Source organism: Triturus cristatus, chromosome 1_2 (assembly GCF_964204655.1).
Source record: "Triturus cristatus chromosome 1_2, aTriCri1.1, whole genome shotgun sequence".
NCBI lineage: Eukaryota > Metazoa > Chordata > Amphibia > Caudata > Salamandridae > Triturus > Triturus cristatus.
In genome coordinates this window covers 89,160,423-89,172,416 of record NC_140580.1, presented here as the reverse complement: position 1 = coordinate 89,172,416, position 11,994 = coordinate 89,160,423, and the positions used below count along the sequence as shown (strand labels likewise).

The window sequence follows — 11,994 nt, the reverse complement described above, 5'->3', positions numbered from 1 at the left end:
TTCCTTCCCGGTCAAGGAGGAAGCGGATATAGTCGGTGGCAGCGAAAATTGCGGTCTCAGTGCTGTAGTTGCTTCGGAAGCCTGATTGGGAGGTGTCCAGGACGTGATTCTCTTAGATGAACTCGGAGAGTCGGGTATTGATGGCCTTCTCGATGACCTTGGCCGGGCAGGGATGGAGGCTGAGGAGTATGAGGTTCTTGAGGTCTGTCAGGTCAGCGGACGGTTTCTTCAGCAGGGGATTGATCTTGGAGTGTTTCCAGTCATATGGGGAGGTGACAGTTTCAAATGGAGCAGTTGATGGTGCGGGGAAGCTGGGTGGCGATGGAGGCAGCTGCTCTGTGGAAGATGTGATATGAGCAGAGATCCGATGGGGTTCCTGAATGGATGCTCTTCATGGTCTTCAGTGTGTCATCTGTGGTGGGCAAGTCCCGTTGAGCACGATTTATTGGGGTGCAACGTGGTTGCGTGCGGTGGTGGTGGAAGGCATGGTGGCAGGGTCTTGGGTGCCGAAGCTGTTGTGGATCTGCCCGATATGGTGGAAGAAGGTGCTGTGTTTGTTGCAGAGGTCTTGGGAGGGTGGGACATCTGGTCTCACTGTTGGGTCTGGTGAACTTCTTGACGATGGTGAAGACTTCTTTGCTGTTGTGCGTGTTGGCGTTGATTTTGTCTTGGAAGGCTGTTTTCTTTGTGTTTTTGAGGAGAAGGTGGTGTGCGTGGACGGCAGATTTGAAGGTTGCGTGGGTTTCCCGGGTTTTGTTGTTCCTCCATCTGTTCGAGTTGTTGGCAGGTGCGTTTGGACGCATGGAGTGAACCAGGTGGCTTTCTTGGAGTGTTGCTTGCCTGGTGTCTTCTTGAGGGGTGCCAGTGTCGGTGCAGTTGGAGATCAATCGGTGAAGGCTGCGAGCTGCGGTGTTGGTGTCTGTTGGTGTTGGCGGGGTGGTCATGCCAAGGAGATCGACGAGACGTTATTTGGTGATTTTGTTCCAGCTGCAAGAGGGGGGCGATGAGGGCAGTGGTGTCGAACAGGCATGGCGAGATGCACGCAGAGGTGGCCAGTCCAGAGGGATAGTGCAAACAAGTATGCAGTTAACGAGGAAAGAGTGGGTCATTTTAAATCAATTACGGAAATCCTTAAGAATTCTTTTTAGTTTGGTCAGGAGAATATTGTGATCAGCAACATCATGGGCTGCAGAGGTGAAGGAGAATCAGAGCAGCATGCTGGCCTTCATCGAGACTGATGAAATGTACCCCATGTGTTTTGAGGGGCTCTGTTTCGCTACCGGGTTGGAACACTGACTGGTCGTGCAGAATGTGTGTGTAGTTGAGATGGCTGGGTACGTTTTCATCGTTGATTGCTCACAGCAAAAACAGGGTTGCTATTTCGTGAAAATGGAAGAAATAGGACACAGTGTGAGCTGAAACCATTGGTATGGCTTGTTCTGTGCGTGCTGCCTTGCTTCAAATGACTTTTTCAGCCTGCATCTAGCACAGTCAAAACCTTTTTTGATTTGCCTCCTTCATGCTTTCCCCAAGACTGAAAATACTGAGATCATTTAAATCACAAGGTAGGCTCGCGTGGCTCCTCTAATTCCACCCTATTGAGGGAAGATCAATTTTTAAGGCTTTATGTTTAAACTACCAGGCCATGCATGAAAACAATTAGAGCTGACTGGGCAAAAAACAAATCTTGACGCACACTGCGCAGTGGGAACATCTTGCTGTTGGAAACAGAGACATTCATCAAAATTGAACAAAAACGTGTTCCAGCTGTGCATTCAAAATAAGAAACTTGGTCCTGCAGAAAACCCTCAGACCTAAGGCATGGGAAAAGAGAGCAAAAAAAAAAAGGATGGATGGAAAAACAATTGTTGAAATTCACCCTGTAAAATTCTAATTCTGTGTGTAAAAGCAGTTGGGCGTAATACAGAATGTGTGTTCTCACAAATATGTATAGCTCTCTGAAGTGACAGGATCTTCGCTCAACAAAACATTCAAACCAATGAAGTACCAGCATCGATGGCTCCTCCGCTATGACGGAGGAGCATCGCGCAGCCCACCAGCACCCTCCAAAACCTGAAAAATAAAAAGTTTAAAACCCGTTTTACTATAGTTTAACTTTTCTTTTAAGTGACTGTGTGCCAAGTCATGGGTGCGGGGCTAGGGAGGTGACAGTACTGGAGGGGGAGTAGTAGACACCATCATCAGTGCACATAACAGTTTGGCCGGCCATCTCAGTACGGCCAAACCGTCATGCGCACTGAAACTCCCTCCAACCAAAGCTGCATTGCTGGGTTGGAGAGAGCAGCACTGGCTCCCAGTCTGTCTGGGAGTGCAAATTCACGGCGCTCAGGCCAATTCTGAAGCTGCTCTCATGCACGAGAGCAGCTGAAGGTCTGGCCACAGGGAAGTCTGGGAGCCTGTGCCTACAATGGAGAGGAGTAGAAGAGCACGATTCTGGAGGGCAGCAGGTAAGTTCTTTTATTCTCAGTTGTTCCCCATCCACCCTTCGCCCCACCTCTTTTCCCTGACATGAGCTGCTCCCCTGTATTAGAAAAACAAGGGTGCTCTTAGCACCCGCCTAAGGTGATCAGTTCCGTAATGCTGCCGACTGCAGCATCTTCCAAACAGTCAGGCAGATATGTGCTGACCGCATCAGCACATTAACCTCTACCCACCACATGTTTTAAAAATAAATAAACCGAATCCAAGTGTGAATATCTGACTTTACAATAACAAGCACGCATTTGAGAACTGGATATTAAAATATAACAATTTATATGCAAGTGATTTGGTTTAAAAGCAAAACAGTGTTAACAGAGAACTAAAAAAATAAGCAGGATCCTCTTCAATGAAACATCTCTTCTCATATATACATGTACATATAAAACTTCCGTTGCAGTTGATGAAACTATTTGATAAAAATGTCCAGTTCTTTCTTCCACCTGAAAGGTTATCAGAGAAACATTATCAGTTCCAGATTCACAAATACACCAATTGTATAGGCACACATCATTGTTGCTTGATGTTGTTACAACATGACCCAAAAGCGCCAATAGATGCACACAGCATTGTTGCTTGACACTGTTAAATGACCCAGAGGTGCCACTGGGTGCCCACATCATTGTTACTAAATTCAGTTAGAACATGACCCACAGGCGCAATTGTGTGCACAACACATTGTTGCTAGATGCAGTTATAACATGATCCACAAGTGCCATTAGGAGCACAAATCATTGTTACTAGATGCTGTTACAACATGACCCACAGGCACCATTGGGTTCACACATCTTTGTTGCTAGAGGCTGATGGAGCCGCATAGGAAGCCATGCTATAGGACAGCCCTCACTCAATTCAATTCTTCATCTTTATTCAGTCAAAAGTATATTAGACCACAAAAGCACATTTGGGAATGACAAGCACATATAGTAGTAAGACAGTACATTTTCAGTCCTATTTTATTAATATTTCATCACTAAAATGTACACATTGAATATTTAAAGGAATGCATAAAACATTAAGTCATATCATATATAGAACCAGTTCATCCAGAGTCCTTCCAAGTATTCATCTGTACAGTGTGTTGATTTATGTCCATTAAAAGGAAGATTCTAACAATGTAAACATATTAGAAAATACGGGAAGGTAAAAACCTCATATCTGGGTCCGTCAAACAATCTTATTTTTGTTAGTTTACCATAGTATGTATTGTTAAAATTATATATAAAACAGTAATAACAATGACAACAGATGAAATTACTCGCAAGGTTCTTTAGCAGCTGTTTCCCTAAGTATGTATATCCTCTATCAATATGGTCTTCCTTGCATAACAAACACTCCATAAAAAAAGATGACATTCTTGCACAGATATCTACTGTGGGCAGAGACTGCAGAAATAGGTATACCGGGCGACATTGGGTAAATCCAGAATGTTTTAAAAAGCTTAATATATAAAATTTCCTCCACTTTTTATAAAACTTACAAAAGAATATCACGTGCATTGTAGTCCGTGTTGAAATATTATCACAAGAGCATTTTGACAGGTTAGAGGACCAATTATTTTGTTCAGGGAAAGTGACCAAGTGGTGAAAAATGTCCAATCTAAAACCAGTTATTATATACCTATGTTTTTGATGAGGTACAGATCTAAGGTATAATTGCATATCGTAGCTTGTTAAAATGAGCGGATTCCTTAAAACAGTTGGTTTGAACAATTCTACAGAGATCCTAACACTCTTTAGATGAGTTTGGCAGTCAACCTTCAGGACTTTCCTACTTAATTTGGCCAGACATTCAGGATTAGTAAAATATTCAGAGTGCCCCAGATCCTGACAGAAACATTCTATACATCTCAACCATGGGATGCGTGAATAAAGAGTTGACCTTAGGAAATCCCCGATCACAAGGTTGTTTAAAGCAGTATGCTCGGATGACCATACCTTGTGCCACAGCAGAATTCGTTGAATTCTAATTTGATCAACAAGAAAAGATACCCCTAACTCTGCGTGACACACAAAGGTAGAGGCAGATTTAGGTAAGGCAAGCAGGTACCTTAGGAACTCATTTCCACGGATTGTATTGTGGTACAGTTTGCGTAGCCCCATATACCAGCAGTGCTGTGCTTACTCCTTTTGCCCTATAAATTGTAAGCATTTCTCGCGGCGGGTTTGTACCTAATCTTATAGAAAATTTACGCAGAGCCATACAGGCACTTCTAAAAGCAGTGCCCTAGTCTTTATTGCGGGGCTCCATGATCCGTCTTTATTATATAGGACACCAGGTAAGAAAAAGTATCTGTGCAATCAATGCGGGATTCCCGGATTCTAATATTGCAGCAGTTGCCCTTATTCCTCCGGCTCTTCATTATGAATGTCTTGGTTTTATTTACATGCAAATCAAGGTCCCTCATATAATTGACAACATCATTCAGTACCAGCTGCAATGAGATTCGGGTCTGAGCCATCAGGACGGCATCATCAGCATAGAGAAGGGCGGTGTGCCACTTGGGCCAGGTCTTTTGCTTCCAGTGTCAATGCAGTACCTACATTATTTATGTAGAGCGAAAATAAAAACGGTGCAAGGACACAGCCCAGTCTCACCCCCCTCTCTATGCTGAATAAATTTGTGAATTTGCCCATGTTCCCATATCTAATCCTGGCGTTAGTACCTGCATATAAATCCTGTAGAAAGGAGATAATGGCAGGATCCACACCCATATCACCCATAATTTTAAGTGATTAACACAATCAAAGGCGGGGGACAAATCTACAAACCCTGAATACAGGTTGCCACCTTTGATCTTCATATATTTCCCCTAGTATGATTGCTCAAATTAAGACTTTGTTCAATAGTCCCCACCCCGGAATGGAACCCATATTGAATGTCTGCCAAAATACCCCTAGTTTTGGCCCACTCTTGGAGTCTGTTCAGGATTATTCTCCCCGTTATTTTAACTAGTTAGTCGAACAGCGAGATCGGCCTATAGCAGGCCAGATTATGTCGATCCCCTTTTTTATATATGGGGACTAGAATTGATTCAGCCCAGGTCGGGAGAAAGTCTGCAACACAGCAAGCCCTTAGGGCGATGGTTAAAATGGGCCCCCACAAGGGGATATTGGATTTATACAGATCTACCGGAATCGCGTCGGGCCAGGCGCTGTTCCCTCTTTGCTTGAAGTTATAGCATTAGTAACCTCATTTAAGGTGAATGCGGTGAGGTTAAAAGATTTTTCATAAACTAGGTTATCCTTGATGTTAAAAAGCCTAGTTTCATCAGACTCAAGGATCTTAGCAGAATGAATGGCCGCAAAGTGTTTCATCCAGTCGTCCTTGGGTATTGCGACCACGATCCCTGGACCAACATCTTCTCTCAGCGAGGGAGAATGTACTATTTTCCAAAAATTGTTGTTATCATTCTTACCGCTTGCATCCAATAAAGCGCCCCAGGCCTCTTCCCTTAGCTGAATTTTTCGCTTTTTCTGGGCCTCTCTATAGGCAGACCTACATTGCTGGACCTCAGCTCTGCACCTAGGATATCTATGAAGTGGATATCTATGAAGTGCTTCTTTAAGGCTCTTTTTGGCCTTCGTACACTGTATCAAGCCAACCGTTTCTGGGTTTCTTTATTTTCCTAGCAATCAGAAAAATCTCCTTCACAGTCTTGCTAATAATTCAAAACAAATTTATGATCTCTATTGGCTGTGCGTTGTCATCCATGCATGTCTCAAAGGCTTCCCCCGCGTCGTTCATTAATTTTCCCAAGAAACCCTGCGGGGTAATCTGATGCCACAGCAGTGAGAAACCATTGAGCTTGGCTAACTCTAATTCTCCGCAAATAGCTGGGGCGGGGCTGTTCTGTTCTAGAATAAAAAGACCCTTTGTGATTTCTATAGTTTGCGGGTAATGGTCACTTGATAGTATAGAATGAGTTTTAAAATTAAAAACGTGGGAACTCAAATTATTAGAGGTTAAAACGTAGTCAATGATGCTGTGATTATTTCTCCCATTAAATGTGCACCTGAATGGAGCATAAGGTAATGACATTATTTGCAAACGATAAATCCAGCGTATAGATTGATTCATTTAATTTTTCAACACAGCTGTTGTGAATAAAGTGCGTTTTACTAGTGGCATCTAAATTGTCCATACCGCAGACTTTCTCGTTGTGTGGACTACACAACTGGATGTTAAAGTCGCCTACCTACACAATGTTTTTTTTTTTCCGGGGTGTTGTATTTTGCTCCCCACAAACTAGTAGTGACTCCTCAACATTCGTAATCTGCTTATCAATTGCGCCCATAGGACCCGAGATAAAGTTCAACAGTGAGGTCTGTATATGCGTTTGGGGCCGGACTGGGGGACTTGACCTTCTCTGATCTAGTAGTAGCTTCCTTTTTCTCATGTTTATTCTGTGTAACCCACAAGATATAGTGTGTAATATTTATATACAAATATAAAGGAAGGGAGGCTGGAATAGAAGGTTAAAAACAAAGGTAAGAAGTATTATAATCAACTTAAGTACAAAAACCCAGTAGAACTACAATTTGCCTGGGAAAATCTAATATTGTTGGTTTGAGCTGGCCAATTAGCCAGACCTACAACTTATGAGCACCCAAATTCAGAGCTTTTAATGGCTCAATAATAGGCAGGTTATCGCTAGAAAACTATACCTTGGATTACAGTTTCATAACATAAACCTGCTTTAGTCCTAGGGTCACAGTATCACACAGTTCTAAGTATGCAGTTTATACAGTCTCCGCAGTCTCTTTTAAATGGCTAACTGCAATATAACCATGTAATCAGGGGAACCTAGTCCAACCAATGTCTCATTGACAGTTAGGCTCGTAAGGAGAATACCTGCTGTATAACTCCTCACCAGAAGGCTGTCAATGTAGCGGTTGTCCTGAAAGGCCTTCCTATTTCTATTCCAACTGAGAATCAAGAGGAGTGGCCCAGCCCAGCCCCGGACGGGCGCAGATGGGCCCGCCCTTGGCCCAGGCACGCCCACGCGAGTCCTGCGCTGTGGAGCCTAGGAGTTCTATTATGTGTGTGCGGCGTGATGCGGCGCCTCCAGGCACAAGCATCGTTGGGGGTTGGAGTCCCCGGCTGCCCCCGGTCAAAGTGCTGGTACGGCGTGCAAACAGGCAAGCAAGAATGGGAGTACCGCGCTGCAGGAGCCTAGGAGTTCTATTATGCGCCTCGGGCGCGTGCTGCATGACGCGGCGCCTCCTAGCGCAAGGATCATTGGGGGTTGGAGTCCCCAGCTGCCTCCGGTCAAAGTTCTGATGCGGCATGCAAACAGGTAAGCAAGTTCAGGAAGCATTGCTATGGCACAAACCACAAATATTGTATTATACACATTAGTCTAACAGGCCACATTTAAAAGGAAACACACGGCAAGGTGTTCCCAGAGCCGCAAGCATTTTCCTAGTTAAACGAGCAGAGGCTTTAAGAAGGGTAAAACCACACTTTATGTCGTGCCATCATATCATCTAGGAATGACATCCAAAACAAGTCCCAACAGAGCTAATAATGTAAAGCTTAAATGTATCAAGTAGGCAGTTACTTGGTGTTCAGCTGAAGATAGATTTGGAGCTGTGTTGCATTTCTTGAGGATGAAGCACTTTGACCATATATGTTATACAAAGAAACAAGGTGGTTCAAAAAGGCAGTAATGACAAAATAACAGCTACATAGCGCAGCAACAGTACAACATAATCCAAAGTATTATTCACAGACAGTTCAGGCCCTTGACTATCAGTCAAGGTCTCGATAGCATGCGAGTCAGTTGTGATGAACTTAAGGTTTACAAGGACAGCCACGACTCCTGGTTCAACAACTGCAACGGAGTTTAGTGCCAGGTGAAGGAGAAGAGCACTGCAGTGCAAAGGTCCCAGAGGGAAAACACCTACACTCTAGCAAGGATGGGTTACAGGGAAGGAGAGCCAAAGCTGGTAACCTGAACGCAAAGCACGAGAGAGGACGTGTTGAATATGGTTTTGGGAGACGGACGCGGTAAAGTTTTAAAGGGTAGCAAAGAAATATTAAGACTGCCCTATTCTCTGCAACGTGCCCAAGTGGCAATAAGGGTGGAGAGGTAGAGTGCGCGTGTGTATATCTGGTGAACACTTCCAAGAGACAAACGGTATACCTAGGCTTTCCTGTTTTCAGTTTCTATTTTGCGTAAATTCTGGCGAGGGGTTTTCAATACCTTGAAAAAACAGTGGTTATCAGTGGTTACACATTTTCACCCCATTAAAAACAGAAACAATGTTTTTCCAGTGTTTATGGAACGTTTTGCTTTTACTATTGCTTGCATAGTATATAGACAGTGTCCATACAGTGTATATGAGGTCTGAATAACTTTTTACAAATCAAACTTGTTATACACCACACAATACTTCTTCAGTGAGTCTTTGGTCATGTGCGTGTTCTTGCTCTTTCCTTGTCTTTCCTTTCCATGTAAAATTTTGCATGTGAAAAGGCCATCTCAACATTGGCACTTGAGATGGGCACTGCCAAAACAGCCAGTACACAATTTGCTAACTCTGGCCACTGACATAGCTTTCCATGCCAATACTGGTGCATCTTAAGATTGCGATTCTCTGGGAAAGGTTCTGCAACATATGCGCTTGAACTCAGCACATATGCCCTCAGAGTTATCGAAGCGGTCAAAAATGAAGCAATACACTGACCTGCGGGGGCGTGGCTAGAAGCCACGGAAGATGGCCGCAGGCTGAGAAAGCTGTGCTAGCGTCCAGCTTTATTGCCCCAATCATCCGCCAAAATCCTATCTAGGAGTGCCGGCTCCAAGTGTTGTGCAACTATGGAGGCGGCGGCGCTTGCTAAACCGTGAAAATCGGGTGGCGATCGGCAGCTGTGGTGCTGGGAACTAATCGGCAGCCGGACACGAATGAAGGCAAAATGGTAATCCTCCGGAGGCTGTAGAGGAGCAGTTGCTGAGAAGACTGCTGCGAGGGCGAGCTGTGACCCGAGCCCCACTGACGGTGAAGCAGAGGGGTTCCGCAGGGACAACGAGTATCCCAGCAGTAAGTGCGGCAGACCGCGACATCAGAGCGGCGACTCCGGATCAGGGTGGGCGCGGGCAGGAAAAGAAGCAGCCCCAAGACCTGCTTGCGCATTAACTGAGAGGCCGCCCAGGATAGCACGGGGACAGCTGAAGAGGCGAAGCCGTACCGGAGCCCTCCTCTATGGTGGGGGCCGCCCGCCCAGGGAAGTGGCGACAGGTGTGGTGCGAGTGAGTCGGCTCGGCGGCCGCCCCAGATCAGGGGGGGGGGGGTGCAGCCGGGAAACAAAGCAGCCTCTGGACCATTATTGGAGCCCCGGCGGAGTGTGAGAGGCAGACTCCGCGTGAATCATGAGGCCGCCCCAGGGCACTGCGGGTGCAACTGGAGAGACAGAGCAACATTGGGGCCATCCTTGGTAGAGAGGGCCACTCACCCGGGAAAGAGGAGATCAGTGTGGCGCGGGTGAATCAGCTCGGAGGCCCGGAGGCATATTGGGGGTGCAGACCGTGCCAACCCCTCCACCCCCTTTTTGACTGGGATTCGAGTGACACTGGGAGCTGCAAGATTCTGCTCTATTGAGGGCGAGTGCGACAGACAGGGCATCGGCCCAAGAGTGGAGAGTTGTGTCAGCAGCCGCCTGCTGGCAGTGGAGGGCCCTGGTGTGACACAGCTATATCAGTGAAGCCAAGTAAGAGGCTGGGCAGCAGTTGGGCAGGCGACTGCTGGACTGGCCATGCGGGACGTGGCCCCCACTAATCCATAGATGGTGAAATGGGCCGCACCAAGGAGACGGGGCCAGGGCAAGCCAACCACATTGATAAATATATACGATTGCATTGGACGTGAAGATGGAGCGGTCGGAAGAGACGCACATGAGGGAGAGTGACCAGGGCCCGGATCCGACCCTGAAAGACATGAGGGCAATTTGCGAATTGAAGGGAACCTTGGAGCCAAAACTGGACTTGGGTCACCGAGGAGGTAAACCTCCTGCGGGCTGATTTTCGCAAGATGTCAGAAAAGGTGGCCACGGCAGAGGGAGACATTGGGGGCGTTCAAGCCAAAACGAAACGCCTAGAGGAACAGGTATTGACCCTCACGAAGAATCAAGCAGACATCTACGGCCAGCTTGAAGACCAAGAAGGAAGGGCCCGGCGCAACAACATCCGGGTGGTGGGAGTGCCGGAGGGTATGGAGGGGCCAGCCATGGACCTCTTTCTGGAGGACTTAATCCTGAACCACCTCAAGCCCAAACGACTGTCGCAGTTTTTCTCCATAGAGCGGGCTCACAGAGCGTTGGGAGGGAAGCCCCGACCGCCCCCCCCCCCACCATTATTGCATGCATCCTAAACTTTAGAGACCGAGATGCCATACTGCAGGCGGCGCGGATGCATGGAGACCTCAGACATGAGAACGCTACAAGCCGGTTCTTTACGGACTTCACACTGCATGTACAGCGCCAGTGACGCTCCTTTGATGGAGTGAAACGAGCTCTTCAGGAACAGGGCGTGAAGTACATGATGCTCTTTCTGGCTCGACTCACAATCTTGGACAGTGGAAAGGGGTACTTCTTTGACAAGCCGGAGGAAGCGAGTGACTGGCTGTAGGGTTGGCGAACCATGAGCCGCAAAGTTGGGCACAGGAGATCGGCGATGGATCGGAGTGGTGAGGAGTCGGGCCTGGAGGCCGAGAACTTGCCCAGTGGCTAGAGGCGCTGATGAGACAGATGATTAACTGTGGAGGCACCATTTCGGGGGCTGGGACTGCAATGCAGCTCGGGGGGGGAAATGGGACTTGGATAGCGGGGGCGAGATTTAGAACGCTGCCGAGACTGTTGGGTCTGTGCCCTGGACCCTTGCTGGTGGGATAATAGAACTGGGTAAAGTTGATATTTGACCCGATAGATGTGAATGCGGCGCCATGGGGAGAAGTTTGCATAAGTTGGACAGGCAGGGCATGGTTGTGGGGCTTAGAATCCCAGTCAACAGACAGATCTCCCTTCACGCTGGAGGCTAGTCCACGACCCCTCATGAATGGGTTTATGGGTGTTCAATGGGCAACAGGAACTCTGCAAGTTTGGGTGGTGGGAGGTTGGAGGCTCACCAAGCAGGGATGCAGGGAGGGGGGGGGGGGCGTTGGGACTGTTTGTTTTAGTTTGCGGGGGGTAACGCTCGAGGCCTTTCTAACCAGCAGACGTCGAGGGTTGACACGGAGTACATGGCGGGGGAGCGGGAGGGCCCCGATATCACTAGCTTGACACACAGCCAATTGGGGAACCGGACACTGTTAAGGTTTGGTCCTGGAATGTGAACGGGCTGGGCAATAATATTAAGCGCACGCTGGTGATGCAGTACCTGAAGAGCCTCCCTGCAGAAGTTCTTCTTCAGGAATTGAATTTGAGGGGCAGCAGATGTAAAGCCCTTGACCGGTTTGGTTATACGTTGGTAGCACACTCTGGGTTTACATCCGGGGC

The 11,994-nt window shown here is 47.1% G+C and overlaps 1 protein-coding gene across 3 annotated transcripts in view; it reads right to left on the bottom strand.

Moving 5' to 3' along the window:
- Window positions 1-2,756: 2,756 nt before the first annotated feature.
- Window positions 2,757-11,994, bottom strand: part of NSMCE4A (NSE4A component of SMC5/6 complex) — a 165,872-nt gene continuing 156,634 nt past the window's right edge. For all 3 annotated transcript variants that reach the window (XR_014960674.1, XM_085602645.1, XM_085602634.1), the window contains one exon: window positions 2,757-2,942. The gene's annotated coding sequence lies outside the window, so the exon portion shown is untranslated. The remainder of the gene's footprint in view (window positions 2,943-11,994) is intronic.